The sequence below is a fragment of the Echinops telfairi genome, unplaced genomic scaffold (genome assembly GCF_000313985.2).
Source record: "Echinops telfairi isolate 266 unplaced genomic scaffold, ASM31398v2 ScPeMD7_53;HRSCAF=182, whole genome shotgun sequence".
Lineage (NCBI taxonomy): Eukaryota > Metazoa > Chordata > Mammalia > Afrosoricida > Tenrecidae > Echinops > Echinops telfairi.
The window spans coordinates 17,961,499-17,977,894 of NW_022103951.1; positions in this window are offsets into that span (position 1 = coordinate 17,961,499).

Here is a 16,396-nt window from a genome sequence, read left to right on the forward strand (position 1 = left end):
TCTCTAGTGGGCAACTCTGAAATGGCAAACTTGACTTTGGTACGCTGCCATAGCACCCCCATTAGTGCTTTGCTTACACTGCAAACATCTGCTTGCTTTTACTGCCCATGTGTTACTTAAGACGATCTCTTCCGTGATGACGTAAATCACTGGAATTTACTATTTTTTAAAGGCTTTGTTAGTGTTTCCTTGAAAAGGTAACTCTTTATGCTTGTTGAATAGATAATTGGTCCTGTAGGTACACAAAAAGTATAAAGATCAGATTTTCTCCTTTCCCAAGCTTTTCAAAGGATGACATTAAACGAAAAGGTCCTGGCTTACTGTGAAAGTCATTGCCATTTGGGACTGTAATGGTCTCAGGTTCATGTTAGCACATTAGATGGAAGGAAACTGGGCACACTGGGTTTTGCTCACGGACCACAGCTTTTGTGGCTTTGCCTGGCTCAGTTTTCACTGTGATGGTTCGATGTCTCCTTCTTTGCCTATTTTTCTTGCCTGATGATCTGGTGGCCATTCAGCTTGCCCTCTAGGCCGAATACTATCACTTTAGTGCTAATAGACTGGCTCCTTCCAGGCCTTCTTGGTGGACAGTTTTATCTGCCGTGGTGACTAAGGACACGAAGCTGGGGGACTGCTGGAGAAAATGAGAGCCACAAGACACAGGCTCTATTACCTGTGGGAAAAAGGGCAGCTGTCAGTTATGATCGCAGAGTCAAGAAAGGTTGGCATGAGGTCTAATGACTAGTAAAATAGGTCTCCTTAGCTCAGTGATTAAAAAGGCCTAGAGGGACATCTTTATGCCTACAGGATTCTGTAACATGTAGGCCATCTGGAAGAGTGCTCACCAGATAGTTCATAAAATAGGCCTCTTTCACGTGGCGTCAAACTGAGTGGAGGCAGGAAACATCCTTGGAGTCCCTAAGGGAGGGATCCTGGAAGACGCTCACATGAGGGTTGTGAGAGACCCCGGAGTCTGGCCATGAATTCAGACCAGGGCCAATGGGGAAACTTTTAGAGATCAGAAAGTGTGAAGGTGGGAATGTGAGATTGTAGCCATTTCTTTCCACTTAACATCTATTTGTTTCTTATGCTCTCTGGGGGCCCAGACATTGCGTTGATATAATGGAAGAGAGGAAAAAAGATAAGGGAATCCATTAGGGGCAGGGGGCAAGGATCCCCGCCGCCTAAAGAGTGTGGGGAGGAAATGAATCCAATGGAGAGCCTGGAGATCAATGTGGTCAGTTCAACAATTACAGGCTAGTGTTTAAGAAAAAGAATCCAACATTACACGTGTCGCACACAAGGGGCTTGATGGAGTAAAGAAGAGAGGTTACAGCTCACATTAATTTCATTTAATGAGTTGAAAATACTAGGTGAGCGATCTTCTAGCAATTCTAAGTATTGTCTCCTTTATCTCTTTCGCACATGCGCACAGAATTGCATGCACAATGCATATTGTTCCTCAATAAATAATCCAAAATCAAACCCATGTGTATGACTGTGCATGAGTGCGTGTGTGTGTGTGTGTGTGTGTGTGTGTGTTGCTTCCCATCCCAGCTAAGGGAAATGAAGAGAAGAGCTTCCTTCATGTTCACAACCTATAGTTGGCCCCAACCACCATCACTAGCCGACTACTCCCTGTAAAGGCCTGCAGAGTGACCCAGAGCACACGTGTGCACCGCAGAGACCTGCCTTCCAGTCTCTGCTCCGCCCCTTGCTGGCTGGCTTACCTTAGTACTTAATTCTCTGAACTGGGTTTCTTTTGCTACCTGCACCCCCAGATCATTGGCTGAGAGGCCATTCTATGATGCATATGTAGTACGTGGTGTAGAGAAAGCCTTGAGTAAATGCTGGCTACTGTTACCCCTTCTTTGAGCATGATGGTCCAATATTTATAAGCATAGAAACTTCAAAGCTGTCACTATCATGGGCAAATCCTAAAAAACACATCACCGTGTGTGGGGGTGGGGGGGTGTCCAGGGGAGAGGGTGCTAGCTAAAATGCTTTTGGGGGTGCTGGTGTAAAAGTACTTTTATTAAAAATCACTCAGAATTATTTAGACTTCCTTCCGAGGCATGTGGACTTGGGAAGGCCTTGGGATCTTGTTAATACTATAAAATCGTGGGAGCTGGACATCAATGGGACTGCCATGTGTGTCCAGGTTTCACAAGTTTTCTGCCTTTGACAGGCACAGTCTAAACACTTTTAATGCTATTACTGTGGCAACTCATCTCAACGCAACCCTATAGGACAGGGTAGAACTGCTTACAAGTCAGCATTGATTCAATGGTGGTAAATTTAGTTTCTGAGTCTGTTAGTGGCAAAGGAGCCCTGGTGGCTTAGTGGTGACACATTAGGCTGCTAAATGCTAGATCAGCAGTTCGAAACCATCAGCCGCTCCTCGGGAGAAAGACAGGGCTTTCTACTCCGGTGGCTTAGTGGTTATGAGTTGGGCTGCAATCTGAATGATCGGCAATTGGAAACCACCAACACCTCCTCAGGAGAAAGACCCGACTTTCTAGTCCCGTCAACAGTTAAAATCTCAGAGCCCCGCAAGGCATTACTGGGAGTCAGCATTGACTCGAAGGCAGCACGTCTGTGGTTCTACTCGGGAAAAGAATTACAGTCTCAGAAACTCACGGGAGAAGTTCTATCCTGTCTTATGGGGTCGCTATGAGTTGGCACCAACCCCATGACACTGAGTTTGTTTGTGTTTTGAAATTAGTGACAAAGGAATCCTGGTGGTATAGTGGTTATGAGTTGGGCTGCTAACCACAAGGTCAGCAGCTCGAAACCACTTCTCGGGAGAACTCCGGTAAAGAGTTAAAAATCTTAGAAACTCACAGGGGCAGTTCTACCTGGCCTATAGTGTCACTATGAAGTGGCATCGACTTGATGACAGTCGATTTGAGTTTGTTTTTGTTTGTTTATTGGTGGCAAGTATTTGTGTTGTCCTTCTCGGACAGGATCCTACCCTAGACAAGTTCCGCTGTTCACAGGTTTCACTATCGATCTCATGAAAAGAACTGAGAGCATGTCAAGACCAATTGTTGGGACATTTGTTTTTCATCAACCTTTCCATTTAGTTCACAGTGGAGCCTCGTATACTTTCAAAGGAGCTTTCTGAAGAATATATCTGAGACTAGAACAGTCTGAAATTTTGTACGTATAATATTGCTGAAAATTATGTATTAGTGCTACTAAACTATTCCATGATGGCAGGCGAATGTTGTAATACTCATTATTTCAGAACTGGTTTTTTAACTGGCTTGCCTGGAGACAAATTCTATGTAAAATGCTTGAACAAATTAAGCACAAAGTTAAAATTTGTTTGGATGATGAGGTTTTACCCCGTCTGGTTTTGTGTTTCCTCTTGGGTCAGAAGCATGTTAGTCATTTTAGACATGTCCTGAAGATATATTTTAAGTGGAAAAAATCCTAATGAAAACCAAAATCCTATTGCTATAAATATGTAAAAAAAAAAAAAGCAATATTGAAGGAAAGACCTGATACCCATCGCCATTTCCGCTTCCTATCACAGAAGACAAGGAAGCGTTATGCATGGCTGATGTAAAAGAAAACTGTGTTGAAGTCATCCTAAAGGTTATAAATAGTTAGAGGAAGTTTCCAGCAATTCTTCAAAGCGGACGTCTGTTGTGCGTCTTTGTCTTGTCAACTCCAAGTCATAGAAAGAAACCCTGCCTGAGTCCATTATTGTGGCTATTGGACAAATTCATGTCAGAGAGAGGTGCACTGGTTTACATTAGCCCCTCTGCTTCACCAAACAGGACATCTTTTTCTAGTGATTGGGTCTTCCTGATGACACGTCAAAATTGGAAACCTCGCGATCCTCATTTCTGAGGAGCCAGTCTAGTTGTATTTCTTCAAAGTTGGGTTGGGTTGCCATTTGACGATCCACAGTACACTCATCCAATCATTTTCTTCTACTTGGATCAGTCATCAACATCCATGGAAGCACGGTAGGCAACAACAACAACAACAAATCAAATGACGTAGTCCATTGAGTTGCAAAAGACACGTGCAAGTATTGAAAACCAAAGATGTCCTACAACCAAGACTATGTCTGAAGACACAGGGAATGGCCCAGCCTTCAAATGGCTCTACGAAAGGAAAATGAGCACAGATCTTTCATGCTAAGTTCTCTTAGAACCCAGCACACACACGCTGTGTGTTTTCCATCCACACACAGTTAATGCTTCAAAGATGATCGTTAGTCAGAATACCTTTTGGTGGTCATGTCAGTTGCTTTTACTCATGTAGAATAACCCACAAGGCCGAAAAACCTAAATGTTTAGCATCAAATGTTTCCTGCTGGAAATGGCCTCTCTAGTGAGACTGTGAGTAATTTAGATTCTTTTTTGTTCTTTTCTTTTTTTAAAAAATATCATTTTATTGGGGGCTCTTACAGTTTTTATAACATTCCATACATCTATTGTATCAAGCATATCTACATATATTGCCATTATCATTTAAAAAATTTTTTTATTTAGATTCTTAAGTAGAAAAACTTCAGTAGAAGTTGGGGCCCCTCAACTCACCTGGCTGAATGCCTATCACCTCTCCTCCTACATTGCTTTATGAACGACCCTTCTGAAAAAGGTACCTCTGTCACAGGCACCTGTTTGTGTGCTAGATGCTCCAAACATGCTCTTGAGTTCCACTTTGTAAGTAGTGATGTGGCCAGCCAATATTCAAAATAGTTACGAACTAAAGTTGTTTTGTTCACATGCACATGGAGATACAATTTCATAGTAAAATTATTTGAAGTTTATTCAGGAGTACCAAAGATGCAGTTTAGTTGTTGATTATTTACTCAGCAATGTTTGAATCTGCTGTGTTCAAGGATGGTTCAGTGGTAGAGTTCCCGTCTTTCATGCTGGGGACTCGAGTTGGAGTCCAGCTCGTGCACTGTCACTGGAGGCTGTGTGTTGTTAGGATGCTAAATAGGGTTCAGCAGAGCTTCCAAACTAAGATGGAGTAGAAAGAAAGACCTGGTGATATGCTTCTAAAACTCAGCCATTGAAAACCCTACGGATCATCCTGGTTCAATCCACAACTGATCTTCAGGCTGGTGCGGAACTGAGCACCATTTTTTTCTGTTGAGCATGGAACTGTGAGTTAGGGATCAATTCAATGGCAGTTAAGGAGACAGCAAAATGTGTTCAAGAAAGGTTGCTGGAATACTTAGGGATGGTGAGGAAAGTTTCAAGAATCTAGGACAAATAAGAGCCCTGGGGGGTGCAGTGGTTAAGCACTCCTCTGTTAGCTGAAAGGTCAGTGGTTTGAACCAACTAACAGGTCTGCAAGAGAAAGATTTACAGTCATGGAAATGTACCAGGGGCAGTTCGACTTTGTCCTATGGGGTCATTATGAGTCAGAATTGATCCCGTGGGAAAGGGTTTTAGAACACATAAAAACCCCTTTTTCTTCAACCTTAAAGTCCATTTTTTAATAGAGGGCCAAGCAAGCATAATGTAAAACAGAATTCATTCATTTGTTCAACAAACATATACTAGGCACCTATTTATTAGGCTTTCGAGACACACGTTTCCTTCCCTCAAGGAAATTACAGTTTGATAAAGAATTTTAAATAGGTGCTAAGTAGAAATACAAACTGAACATTTTCATTAGAAACATAACTTACTTGTAGCTTGGGTGAAGAAAGCTGTAATCTGTTGAACGTCAGAAGTAACAAGTCTGGTTGATGTTTATATCAAGATTGAATTCATGAAGACTGTAATTGATGGGGAAGAACTGAAACTGTTTTGTTGGCTGGTAGTTTATTTAAACATTTCCAAGCTCTGACTTGGGTTTCTGTTGTCTGCTTGAAGTAGCTCTGAAGTGGGAGAAGACTGCTTTTCGTAAAGATTAGTGAGCTTCAAAACCTCCAAGCAGATTCCTGAGCTCTAGCTACAAAGTGTATGATTCAGTAAGTCTGAGAATGTCCATTTCTAACAAATCCACAGTCGATACTGATGCTGCTGGTCCCTGGACCCCATTTCGAGTAGTACTGGCTTTAAGATACAGACACATTGATGCAATGTCTCCAGTGAAGTAGAAAAAAATTTTTTTTTTGGAAAATCTAACACGGAAACAAAATAAACTCTTCTTTGACTTGTTCAGGACCTCAGAACTTGTTTGGTCAAGTTTTAAACCCACTGCCACCCGTTGATTCCTATTCATAACCACCCTATAGGTCAGAACAGACCTGCCCCTTTGGGTTTCTGAGACTTGAAATCTTTATGGGAGCAAACAGCCTCATCTTTCACGGGGCAACTGATGGATTTCAGCCCAACATGACCCACTACAATGCCAGGGATCCTTTGGTAAAACTTCAGCTATCAGGAACTGCCAAAAGAATGAACAAATCCATCTTAGAAGACCACAGCACTCCTTCCAAGTGAAGATACAGACTTTGCATTGCTTTCTTTGAACACGTCATCAGGAAAGACCAATTGTTAGAAAGGACATCCGATTTGGTAAAGTAGAAGGTTAACAAAAATGAAAAAAAAAAAAAAGCTTCCATGAATGAATCAGAATAACAGCTGCAAGAATGGGCTCACACACACCAATGATCATGAAGATGGTGTAAGACGAGGCAACATTTAGTTCTGTTATAGATGAGTCACTCACCATGAGTAGGAGCTGACCGGAAAACAACTAACAGCAGCAAAGTTCAACTCTCTCTAATCACCATAGTCTACTTGCTAATAGCACAGCTGCATAATCCCGGGGGCCTGGTGAAAAATGTGTTTGCTGTGGTCACAGAACCTGGGAGTTTTAGTTCCTGTGCATAACCTTTAAGAATTCAATTCCTAAGCATTTTTTTTAAAAAGGGAAACTGTCAAAGAGATGGACTGACACAGTAGCTGCAACAATGTGTTCACATATAATGAGTGTGAGGCTGGTGTAGGACTGGGGCCTCGTTTCCTTCGGGTGTGCAGAGGGTTGCTATGACTTGAAACGGACTTAATGGCACCTAACACATTGTTTTCTTGTTCACACATTGCATCTCTGATCACTCGGCCCCAGCCTTGAGGAAGTTTTAGGTTTTGAATGGAGAAGCCATACAAGACTCCATGGAGGGAGGCTGTGACCAGGACGGATTATGGAGTATGTGTGTACTATGTCCCTAAGAGTCAAGTAAAGAATGTTCTTCCCCCGACATTTGTGGGAGCTGCAACATGTGTGTACCTGGGCCTGTGTGTTGGGTGAGAGCGCTAACGATGGAGGCCAAAGAATTGATTTCTTGTCCAGACTCAGCCCCCACTGCCCACTCTGTGATTTGGGACCCTCTTGGGTTCATGAAGTTCTTTAGAAGATCTGGGTCTATAAAAGGACAATGCAAGACAGTGGAGGATTTCTAGAGGGATTTTATTATGGTGTCATTTGTTAATATTTTTCAAGTTCTGTGAAAGAGCTATATTTTGAAATATATGCAAAAGGAATGAAAAAGTAATTAGATGTGATCAGCATATACACCAGCAATTGTACTCTTGAGCATTTATTCCAGAGAAATAAGACATGTAAGGCTCACACAAAAACCTGTATATGGATGTCCACAAGTAGCTTTCTCTATAATCGCCCTACCTGGAAGTACCTCAATGTCCTTCGGTGGGTGAATGGTTAAATAAACTGTAGTACATCCATATCATTGACTACTCCTCGGCAATAAAGTGAAACAAACCATTGGTATGCACCACAACATGGATGTGGAATTATGTGGAATGAAAAAAGAAGCCAATCTTAAAAGGTTGCATAATGTGTGATTCTATTTATAAAGCTTTTTTTAAGAAATAGAAATCTTATAAAGGGGGCAGATTAGTGGTTGCCAGGGACTGGGTATAGAAGGAGGAGTGGGTGGCTGATGTAGCAGGTCAATACAAGAGACCCTTGGTAATGGCCTTTCTCTGTGTCTTGATTATGTTAACGGATAGGCAAACTCACATAAGTTATAAGATTTTAAGACACTAAATATACACATGAGTATATGTACAACTAGGGAATTCTGAATAAGATCAGTGGATTATAGCAATGTCAGTGTGTTAGACTGGGTTGAGTAGAGAAACAAATCCAGTGATACTCATATATGTATAAGAAAGAGCTTTACATCAAAGTGTGATTGTATAGTAAGAAGAGTAGGAGAACATCCCAGCTCAGTCTAGATCAAGTCCGTAAGTCCAGTATTAGCCCATAAGTCTGAAAGTAGTCTACAAGTTCCTCTTCAGACTTAGGCAGCACATGCAATGATGCCAAATGCAGGAAGATCACAGGCTGGTGGGTGAAAAGTATTGTGGATCCAGTGGCAGTGGTGGAAGCATCTCCTGGGTTTCTCAGGTGTCAGTGTGGCTCCATGTGACTTGTCAACAAGAAGGGGAAGCAGAGCAGAGAGAGTGTGTGTTCTTCCTCCAGAGAGGAAGAGAAGAAGTTCCCAGAATCCTCATGAGAAGGCCACAGGCACAAGGAGGCATCATCAGGCTGTGACCTGATTGACAGGCTAAACTTTCCCCCTACACTTATTTACCCAGTTGACATGAAATTATGTAACTACTACAGTCAGTATTCTGTTTGTAATATTACATTTACTCCTGTGAAATATTACTTGTGAAGCAAAACTCAGCAAGGGGATCTTGGGGTGTTAAGTATTATAATGACATGTCATTCTATAATTATCTCAAAGTGTTTCATGATTTTTTTTTAAATAAGGAGCTTTGTTTATTGTGAGCTGCCTAGTGATCAAAACCCTGGTGTAAATGTGATTGGAAATATCACATTATAATCTAGTTTTCACTCATTTATCAACAGAGCCTCTCTGACACTTGTCAACTTTCCAAAAGTCAACTCACAAAGTGAAAAATAAAGTCACGATAAATAAAGAGCCTTATGTATTTTTCTAACTTTATTTAATTGAAATTTTAATTGAGATCATTATAGAGGTTGACCCTCCAGAGCAGAGGACTTCAAACTTATTTACCCTGCTGCCTCATTTTCAGGAAAAAAAAATTACTCAGTGGCCCCTTGGCCTTTAAAAACTTTTGAACTATAGCCCACAACTAATATAAAGTGTAGGTATCAGTTTTCTCACCCCTCCTGGGTCATTCCAGAACCCACAGGGGGTGGTATCACTCACTTTGGGAAATAATGGAAATAACGCTCTAGAGCAAAGGAGCCCAGATGGCACAAATGGTTAAGCTCTTGGCTGCTAACCAAAAGGTTGATGGTTCTAATCTATTCAGTGACTGCACAAGAAAGAGACCAGCTTACCTTCCCTTGTACATATTACAGCCAAAAAAAGACCCGATTGCCAAGTTCCATTCTGTCACGTGCTGTCAAAATCATCTTAATGGCACTCACCAACTGCTCATGAGCAAAGGATGGCAAACTATGGCCTCTCCTCCAATCCAGCTCCTGGCCTGCTGGTGTGCAGGCCACAAGTAAGAAATGTTTTTACATTTTTTAAGCAAAAAAAGAAAAAGAAAAACTCACTGTCATGGAGTCAATGCCAATGCACAATGATCCTATCAGACAGGGTAGAACTGCCCCTGTGGGTTTCCAAGACTGTAACTCTTTACCCTGTTTCCCCGAAAATAAGACCGTGTCTTATATTAATTTTTGCTCCCAAAGATACGCTAGGTCTTCTTTTCAGGGGATGTCTTATTTTTCCATGAAGAAGAATACGGTACACATTTATTGCTGAACAAAAAAAATGAAATTTATTACCTGTATATGGTACGGTAGTAGTTGTCATCACAAACCAGCATAACCAGACAAACTGTGAATCCTACAGTATCAAGAATTTCTTGTGCCTACCATTATTTCCATGTACAACAATCTATGGTACATTTACTCATTTATTCAATGACAGTCATGTCATCATCTTCTGGAACATCATCATAACAATCCAAACCCTGAATTTACTGGTGAATTTCTTGTGACTCCATTTCTTTCAGAATCAGTAGACCAAATCTGTCATGTTTAGCAATAGCACTGTCCTTAAATGAGTACTTCTTGTCAAGGTAGCCTGCTCATAGTGCATTTGCAATGCAACTGTCAGTGATTTTCGGGGAGGTCTTATTTTCGGGGGGATGCCTTATATTCCAGCTAGAGGCAAAACTAGGTCTTATTTTCGGGGGATGTCTTACTTTCGGGGAAACACGGTACCTGAGCAGAAAGCCTCGTCTCCCCCGAGCAGCTGATGGGTTTTGAACTGCTAACCTTGCGGGTCACAGTCCAACGCATAACCACTGTGCCACCAGGGTACCACGAGGGCTCCTCATTTTTAAGTAGTTGCCCAAAACAAAACAAAACGAAAGAAGAGTCAGGTGAGGTGACAAGTTACAATTATATAAAATTCAAAAGTCAGTGCCTCTAAAAAAAAAGTTTCTGGTCATTTTTGAAGTTTCCAGGACAGCACGGCTGTGTGGAATAGTGTGAGCAGAAACCCCCTGGTTAACAGAGTCTATCTAGGCTTTGACAGAAACAGTTTGTCCCCTTTGCCCTACTAAGCGGTTAATTGCCCCAAATTTTCTGAGCGGCTCTCCCACTGTCATGTGGGTTGCCGAAGGTGGCCTTGAGGAGTGCTGACCTTGGTTCCCAGGCCCTCCTGGAGAGCCCCCAGGGATACCAGGCTACCGTTTCACAGCATACATTCTACCAGAAAAGGTCTGGGATGAAGCACGTGCGCCTTGTGGTGTTCTCCTTGTATAGTCGGCCCTAGCAGCTCATAGGACCAAAGGCAGCTGCCAGGGAGAGAGGATGTGTGTGCAGGGGGTTGTGGCAGCACGCAAGAAAGGATGTGGTCCCAAATCGAGACAGACTTGGGCTTCCAGTTCAAATCACCATGTGTAGTCCGTTGTCAGCGATGTGACCTGGATCAGTCAGCGGTCCTTCTGGATTTTCTCCACCTTTCTTTAAAGTCCGGCTGAGAACCCCCAGTCAGTTGCAGGGATGTGAGGAAGAGCCTGGGAATGCTTCTGGGAAGCGCCTGGCCTGTAAAGGGCCCTGCTGCTTCTAGGACACGAAGCCACCTGGCGGATGGGGTTTGTGTCTGTGCTCTTCAAGCCTCAGGTCTCTCTCAGGGCCCTCCATCTAACTCTAGAAATGTGCCTCTTTTCAGTGCAGCTCAGGCCCCCGTTTTACAGCCTTCCACAAGCGTCTACAGGGTGTCTTTTCCCCAAATTAGATCAGCTCCCTGCTGCCTGGGCCTCTCGGTGGAGAGAGGCGTGTGGAGGCTCCGGCACAATGGAATATAAATCAAATCTATTTTTCAATTATAGGGCGAAATGTGTCTTCCGTGCAGGGGAAACCTGCAGATTGATGTGATCCCGGGAGACTACTGGAATAGGCCAATTCAGGTTGTAAACCATTTCCGGCCCTTGGGGTGACAAAGACAACCTTTGGGCTGAAACGGGTACTGTCTGAAAAGAAACACCCAGCAAGATCGGCTTGCCTGCTCATCATAGGCGACGTCCACTGCCAAGGGCCCTGTCCTGGGAGTCACTTTGATGAATGGCTTATGCAGACATGATGGGCTCCCCGCAGTGACTTCTCACAGTAGATCAGGATATCTGGGAAGTCTGTGTTCCACGCCACACATTCAGGAAAGGACTTCAGGCCACTCTTAGATGTCCTCACCCCCTTCGATGAGGGGGATGAGGATGGGAATAACCCCAATACTGACAGAAACATAGGACCATCACTTTAGTCCTCCTTGGCTCAGGTATAGGAATCTTTGGGTGGTACAGATGGCTAAGCACTCAGCGACTACCCAGAGGTTAGTAGTTCAAGTCCACCCAGAGGCACCTTGAAAGAAACGCCTACTTCCAGAAAGTCACCACCACTGACAAGGCTGAGAAGCACAGTTCTAGTCTGACATTCATGGGATTTTCATGAGTTGGGGCTGACTCGGTGGCAACTGGTTTACAGAGCTATGGGAATCAGAAGAAGATTGGAGGGTTATCAAATATCATTTTATCCTGTTGTAGTTATGTAATCTTATCATGTTAGCTGCCTTCAAGGTTTACCAACGCGTAGCCACCCCCTGAGCAGCAGAAGAACACAGTGTGTAATCCTGTGTTGTTCTCACAATCATGGTGATGTTGGAGCCCATTGTTGCAGCCACTGTATCAGTCCGTCTCATTGAAGGCCTTCCTCTTTTTCACCAAGTATGATGTCCTTCTCTAGAGACTGCCACCTTCTGATAACATATACAAAGTACAAGCGATAAAAACTCTTCTTCCTTGCTTCTACGGAACATTCTGTCTGAAAAGCCAAGGCATAGTTGTTCGTTCTTCTGGCGATCGATGGTATTTTTAATATTCTCTGCTAACACTCAGCTGTGAGAAAGTGCTCACAAGTCAGCCTTCCTTAGTCATTGCCAAGCTTTCACACACACAGGTGGTACTTAAAAGGAACATAGCTTGAGTCGGTGCACCTTAGTCCTCAAAGTAACATCGTTGCAGTTTAGCAAAAGGTGGGGTAGAAGCGGGTAACCGACTATGAGGATCTACATATAACCCCTCCCTGGGGGATAGACAACAGAAAAGTGGGTAAAGGGAGACATTGGACAGTGTAAGACATGACAAAATAATAATTTATAAACTATCAAGGGCTCATGAGGGAGGGAGCAGGGAGGGAGGGGAACAATGAGGAGCTGATACCAAGGGCTCAAGTAGAAAGCAAATGTTTTGAGAATGATGATGGCAACAAATGTACAAATGTGCTTGACACGAGGGATGGATGGATGGATGGATTGTGATAAGAGTTGTATGAGCCCCAATAAAATGATTTTTTTAAAAGACTTGCACAAAGCAAATTGGACTCTTGACTACTGCTTCCATGAGCACTGATAAGAGTAGCCAAGTAAAATGCAATCCTTGACCATTGGAATTTTGTCTCAGCTTGTTTTTATGTTGCTTGTTTCAGTGGTATTTTTGTTGCCTTTATAAGAAGGTTTTGAGATAGTGTCATTCATACTAAATGTTGTAGCATTTGATCTTCATCAGCAATTGCTTCAAATAGTCTTCACTTTCCGCTAGGAAGTTTGTGTCATCTGCATATTTGTGTTCGTCCAGGTTGACTAGAGAAACAAATCCAGAGACCCTGTTATGTGTATAAGAAAGAGCACTATATCAAAGAGTAATTATATATTAAGAAAACATCACAGTGCAGTCAAGATCAAGTTCATAAGTCCGACATTAGCCCATAAGTCCCATATTAGTCCATACATAAGTCACTCTTCAGACTCACACAGCACATGAAATGATGCAAAATATAGGAAGATCACAGGCCTGTGGGCGCAAAGTCTTATGGATCCAATGGCGGTGGACTCATCTCCAGGGCACTGGCTGCCATCAGCGTGGCTCCATGTGGCTTGGCAACAGGAATGTGTCGCAGAGAGCGAGTGTGTCCTGCCTCCAGGGAGGAAGAGAGGAAGTACCCAGAATCCTCCTGAGAAGGCCATGCCCACAAGGAAGCATCATCAGGGGGTGTCCTGCTTAACAGACCAGACTCCATCCCTACATTCCATCAAGTTGACACGAGCTTATGTAACTACCACAACATTGTTCATGAGCCTTCCTTCAATCCTAGTTTTGCATTCTTCACATAACCCAAATTCTCTCATTGTTTGCTCAGCATACAGAATGGATAAGTATGGTGACAGGAGGCAAATCTGAGCCTCACTTTTCCTGATTTTAAATCACACTCTTTCCCCATGGGCTATTTGAACAACTGGCTGTTGGTCTAAGTACAAGTTCCACATGAACGCAATGAATGGTTCTAGGATTCCCATTCCTCACCATGCTATCCATAGTTTATGACCCACACAATCAAATGCCTTTGCAAAGTCAATAAAACACAAGTAAACATCTTTCTGATATTCTCTGATTTTTAGCCAAAATCCATTTGACATCAGCCATGATATCCCTTGTTCAATCCCCTCTTCTGAAAATAGCTTGAAGTTCTGACTGTTGATGTACTGCTGCAAAATGTTACTTGGGTGTCCCATGAATGATAAACCAAAGCGGAACTCACTGCCATCCAGTTGATTGGGATACATAGCAACCCTACAGGAAAGAGTAGAACTACCCCAAGGATGTAAATCTTTACAGGAACAGATAGCCTCATCTTTCTCCCGCGGATCAGCTGGCGGGTTCGAGCCTTGCACTTAGCAGCTCAGTGCATAGGCCACAATGATGCCAAGACTCCTGATGTTAATGATATTGCTCAATAATTTCTATATTCCATTGGATCACCTTTCTTTGGAATAGACACAAATACGGATGACAAAATAATAATTTATAAACTATCAAGGGCTCATGAGGGAGGGAGGGGAACAATGAGGAGCTGATACCAAGGGCTCAAGTAGAAAGCAAATGTTTTGAGAATGATGATGGCAACAAATGTACAAATGTGCTTCTAGTAAGTTGGTCAGCTAGATGCCTTTAAATTTGCTAACCCCTATTCATGTGGATCTAACGTTTGAGGAGGTTTTGAAGGACTCTATGGGCAACTTGAGACCCCATGGCTTTCTTCATGTATGATGTTCTTGATCCCCACCCCAAGTTCCTCTGATCATCTCTCATAATGTTCAAATCTGTTCTGGAGATGTTCTCAAAATTCAAAGCGCATCTCTACTAGTGGACTTGCTTCATTTCATTTGCTTCAACTTCAACTTCCATATACGCAATTAATGGTCTCTTCCGCCTTATACTCACTGATCGCATTGAGCTTCTCTTTCCACAGATGTAGGCTATTTGGTTTCTGGGTATTCCATCTGGCAAGGTTCATGGGTATAGGTTATTTGAGAACATGCCTGTTTTTCCTCATGAGTTGAATCTGTAATGTCAATGTGCCCCCAAGCCACTGTTGTCTTGATTAATGGGAGAGCTATAGAAAGGAAGGATGGGTGTCTGCATTACCATTAATCGATGCTCAAAATGCTCTAATCACGTGTGATTTTGAGGACTCGGACTTACCCCATAGCTTCCATGTTTACACTGAGCCCCAAAGTTTTTAGAGAAGAATGGTAAGCACCTGCCTGCTGCTCAGATGAGCCACATTCCTTCCAGCTGATCTCCCTGACTGTGGCCTGGTTTGGGATTTTTTTAAATAATAAAGGCAAGATATTAAATAGATCACAAGATGTGTGGGCTACTCAGAGACAGCTTAAAGTAAAGGCACAAATTAGGTTGCAATGGATTATGTGTCAAATGTTTTCCTCTTCAGCCCAAAGAGAAATGAGGGCTTGCAGAAAGCAAGTCATTAACCCATCAGGGAAGAAAACAATCATAAAGAATGATACTAATTAACTCTTCATCTCTCTGTAAACAAGCTTTAAACATATATATACATATATATGTATATACATATATATATACACCATTTGTGCCAAAGGTACATCTGGCGAAAAATTAATACAATACCAAACAAGAAAACTGTGAAAGCAAACAAATCACATAGTCCCGAGACCAGGCCCGAGGAGTGTGCCACTAAGGCCAGCTGCTTGTGGAATGTGGAGTAAGCCCTGTAGGACGGGGGTCGACAACCGTTAAACTGCACTTTTTCAATTAGAATAAATTATTCATGGGCAACTAATGAAATTTATGAAAATCTTGGAAGAGAGCTTTTCCTAAATCCCTGTCAGCTTTTCATGAGAAGGTGGACAGAGATTTATATCCCACTTCTTCCTTAGCCTTGCTTCCTGCCTACTGCCTCTCGGTGAGCAAACTCAGAGCCTCTTTCCTGCATGAGAAAAACAGTGTGCAGAGTTTTGGTTGATGGTCTTTACCGAGTAAAGGCCGATAAGTTTTATGAGTAGCAAGATTTAGACTTGAAGGATTTGCTCTTGGATTATAACCAAGACAAGGGAATGAGGCGGTTGGAACGCCTTTCTTTAGGTTGTCTTTCTAGCTTGTTTGCTGATTAATGGCCCTTTCAGAGTTGTAAAATCTTGTAAGGCAGATACCACCGCTAGTTCTGTTCTTTCTGTTGTTAATCTAAATACATAGTCATTAAGAGAGCTTGGTTATTTTAGCAAAAACGGCAGAGACAAACGACTTGTTTTTTTCATTGGTTTCAAAACTAAAACCAGCTCTTTCCTTTGCCTTTAAAGAGCTCTTCATACAAATATTATGATCTTTAAATGTCTGCTTTGAAACCAGTTTTAAGATGGTTCCACCACCAGCAAATAAGTCAGAGGCTCAGAGGCAATTCTTTCTGGGGCTTGGTTGTTTTTGAAACGTGTAACTTGGCGTGTAATTCTTGATGCTGGCCTACAAGGGTGATGAATTTCAGAGGGTTTTCCTGAGAAGGAGAAACCCTGGTCTTAGGGCATTTCAGAAAGATGCTGAGAAACACCTACGACTGAAGCACA